This window comes from Echinops telfairi, unplaced genomic scaffold, assembly GCF_000313985.2.
Source record: "Echinops telfairi isolate 266 unplaced genomic scaffold, ASM31398v2 ScPeMD7_3;HRSCAF=10, whole genome shotgun sequence".
NCBI classification, from domain to species: domain Eukaryota; kingdom Metazoa; phylum Chordata; class Mammalia; order Afrosoricida; family Tenrecidae; genus Echinops; species Echinops telfairi.
The window spans coordinates 42,622,666-42,626,661 of NW_022103899.1; the positions used below are offsets into that span (position 1 = coordinate 42,622,666).

At 49.5% G+C, this 3,996-nt stretch overlaps 1 protein-coding gene across 3 annotated transcripts in view; it reads left to right on the forward strand.

The window, feature by feature from the left end:
* SMARCAL1 (SWI/SNF related, matrix associated, actin dependent regulator of chromatin, subfamily a like 1) overlaps positions 1-3,996 on the forward strand; it is a 60,615-nt gene that overhangs the window by 32,846 nt on the left and 23,773 nt on the right. The window lies entirely within an intron of this gene.

A 3,996-nucleotide genomic window follows, 5' to 3' on the forward strand; every position in this document is an offset into this window, starting at 1 on the left:
TACGAACGCCGTGCCAGTCGGAGCAGGAACCTCTGCAGGTTCATCTCCAGAAACGGCCAGGCCAGCACAAATGCCACTGCACCCCCAGTCGCTCCTCCTGCCTCAGTTGGTGCCTCCCTGGGGGCCACGAGGAGGGTCTGGAGGGAGCAGGGAAGGGAGCTCGCTGAGCTTGTGGTGAGGGTGATGGAAATGTTGGGACGTGGATTGTGGTGGTGTTGGAACAAGAGAATTACATACGTGGTTAATGTCATGGAACTGGGCATGTGCAAACTTGAAATGGCGAATGTTTGGTTATGTGTGTATTGACCCCAGTCAAAGGTGGCGGCCAGGAAACATCAGTGTAAAAAGGAAAATCGTTCTAAAGCCTTCTGAACTCAGACCTCAGGGACACCCCATTTCTAATCAGATCACAAGTGTGCAGAGTTCTGCTGACATCGGAAGGGACCCAGGTGGTGCTGTTGGGTAACTGTTTGGCTGCCAATGCCAAGGTCAATGGTTCAAAGCCACCAGGTGCTCTGAGGGAGAATGATGAGGCTCTCTGTCCCCATAAAGACCTCCAGCCGTGGAGACCCCATGCAGGGTTGCTGTGAGTTAGAATTGCTTGGTGTCAGCGGGTGGGAGTCACATCGAAGGTATTTCGAGTGAGGAGAAATGACAGCTCTTACTCAAGCCATCTGTGAAGGAGAAGACTCACAAGGGTGTATGAATACGATTCCTTTTGAATATTTTTTTCAGAGTCAAATGTTTTTCTAGTACTTGAAAAGCATCCACTTGTGTTCAAAGTACTTTGAATGTAATATAATGCTCAGCAAACTTACTTGCATCTTAGCTGGTTCTTGAAGCAGGAAACTTCTCATCGTCGAGTGCCCCGAAGCGCCAGGTACTTCTGTACCAGAATGTGCAGTTCACCTCCACAGACAGGGCCAGGTTAGATCACCGGCATAGGGTTTCACGATCCCTCAAAGCCCTTCACGTGTGATTTTTACCCGAGTCCTATTTGCAAATAAGTCACCTTCTGAAAAGGGTCTCGTCTCCCTGCACTCTCTGGGGCCATCGGGAATGTTGAGTTAGGGTGTCCTTTCCTGTTCCCTCCCTCCCCGGAGAGAGCACGCACAGCCAACAGTGTGCCTACGGTGTGGCAGTTAATCGGACTGATCGATAGTCTCTAAAGGAAAAAGATCAGGCTGTTGGCTCCTGTGAAGACTTGCAGTGTGGGTGGGAAAGATCGACGGGGCGGTGGGCTGCCAAAAGAACAAGCAGCTCTGTCTTGGAAGGAGGACAGCCAGAGTGCTGCGCAGAGGCACCGATGGGGAGACTTCGCCTCCAGACTCTGGACATGTCGTCAGGAGAGACCAGTCCCTGGAAATGGACAACATGCTTGGTAAAGTAACGTGGCAGCGAAAAAGAAGTATAAATATAGGCATGTATCTATGTTCATTTATAACTATAGGGATATAGGTCTATGTATATATATTTATATGTTAAGTATTAAGATAGCAGATGGACTTGGGCCTCTAATCAAGTCCTCCCTCAACACAAGAACACTTTGTTCTAATAACCTGGCATTCTGTGATACTCGCCTTCCCGACATGATCGCTGAAGATAAAATTGGTGCATAAGCAAATATGAAGAAAGCAGATGGTACCCAGCTATCAAAAGATTTAGCATCTGGGGTCTTAAAAACTTGAAGTTAAACAAGCATCCATCTAGCAGGGAAGCAACAAAGCCTACATGAAAGAAGCACACCACCTGTGTGATCATGAGGTAGCAGGTATCAAATGATCCATAACTCCCCTCCCCCACTCCCACTATCATAACCTCAGTTCTACCTTACAAATCCTGATAGACTGGAGTTTGTACATTGGTATAGATCAGAATTCTGGACACATGAAATCCAGGATAGGAAGTGGGGGTGGAAATAAAGGGGAAGAATGGGGGAACTGATCACAATGATGTACATATAACACCCTCCCCAGGGGGACAAATAACAGAAATGTGAGTGAAAGGAGACAGCAGATGGTATAAGATACGAAAATAACATTAATAATCAATATATAGTTGATCAAGTATTCACAAGGGTGGGAGGGTGGGGGAGGGAAGAGGAGCTGATACCAAGGGCTCAAGTAGAAAGAAAATGTTTTTGAAAATGATGATTGCAACATATGTACAAGTGTGCGCGATAATAATTGATATGTGGATCATTACAAGATCTGGAAGAGCCCCCAATAAAATGATCAATAAAAAACCAAAACAATGAAAAGTATAAAAAAGAAAAAGAGGAAGACCCTTGCAAAGATGGATTGCAAAAAAAAAAAAGAAAAGATGGATTGCTCCGGCGGCTGCACCGAGGGGCGCAAGCATGAGAACAATTGTGAGGATGGCAAGGGGGGCACTGCATCGTTCTGTTGGTGAATAGGATCGCTTTGAGTTCGAGCCAATTGGACAGCACCTAACAGCTACCGCCACTCACTCTGAGGAAGGACGCTGAGGCTGCCTGCTCCTGCGAAGATGTAAAGTCTTGGGAACCCAAAGTAACAATTCTACTCTGTCCCATCGGATCCTTACGCATCAGAATCAACTCCGTGGCAATGAGTTTGGTCCTGGTTTGGCTGAGGCCTGGCTGGTGTGGTCGCTGAGTTCCCACCTGCGTGGCCAGTGCCCCTCGTGTGCAGCCAGCACCCGCTTGTCTGGAGGCCTGTGTGGCAGTAGGATGCTGGTTTCGTGCTCACAGACTAAGACAGACTAGGAAGAAGGGCGTGACAATCTACTTCGCAGATCCAGCCAGTGACAACCGTGCGACCCCAGGTCTCTGAGCTACCGCCTAGCCCGGACACAGCAGCCCCAACCCCGTTCTGTCCCGAGTCTTTCCGCCAGGAGATGGGCAGCAGCGCTACAACAGCAGCCTGGGCGGCTCTGCGTCCTTCCTTTTCCTGCCCGCCCAGCGCCTGATACTGCGTGACCAGCTTTCCCTGCTGCGGGGTTGGATTGTCATTGTCCCCCAGTCCAATGTCCAGCCTTTTTTATTGTTGGCTCTAGGCCTGCAGGGTGAAGAGTCAGCAGCATGGGAAATTAGGAGCATGCCCCCCAAGGAACTGTGATACACTCTTGTCTCCAGAATTAGGTTTTTTATGCAGCGCAGGCCCCCAGAGCCGCCGCTTACTGGCCAGCTCCCACCGTTCTAAGAAGCCCCCAAAGAGAGTGCCCCCGTGTGGAGCACGTTGGCGACTCCAAAGCTCTGGAGAGGCCTTTGCTGAGAACTTCCAGGGGGTTCCAGAGTGTTTTGTTTTTGTTTGTTTGTTTGTTTAAGAAGAAACCTTTTGACCATGTTCTTGTCTCCACCTCTGACCATCTTACCAGCCTCAGTTCCATAGAGGGCGATAGGTCCTAGAGCCTCCAAAGCGGGCACATGGAGTTCCCAGCCTCAGATAGCTGTCCTCTGCCTGTGTGTCCTTCCATTGTCAATGGGACATTGAAGGATGGAGCCAGCATTTCAACTAGGAATAGGCTGTGTGGCGCTGAGGAGGGTTTTGAGTTCACGGCCTCTTGAGAGCTCTGACTCCCGGAAGGGAGCGCATGCAAGTCTGCGTCGTCTCTTTGGCAGCCACCCTTGTAGAGTCGCTCCCGATGGCCGCCTTGTGTAGGGTTTCTGAAGCCGTCCATCTGAACGGGAACAGATCGCCCCAGCTTTCTCGCTCAGATTGGCTAATGGGCTTGAACTGCTGACCTTGCCCTTGGCAGTCTCACACTTCCCAATGGAGCACTCTGAAAGCCACCTGTGGATTCAGCCAGATGGGCAGAGAAGGGGAGTGTGTAACCAGCGCCTCATCTATCGGTGGTGCTACTTTAGGTATTAGTTTTGCTATCTCACACCATGGATTAGGAGGAGTAGCAGACTTATCCATGCATTGGGATGTTGAAGTAGCATCACTAGTGTTAAGACTCATCAGGCTGGAGAGCCAATTTAAGAATCCCATATTTATGATTTTATTTCTCTAG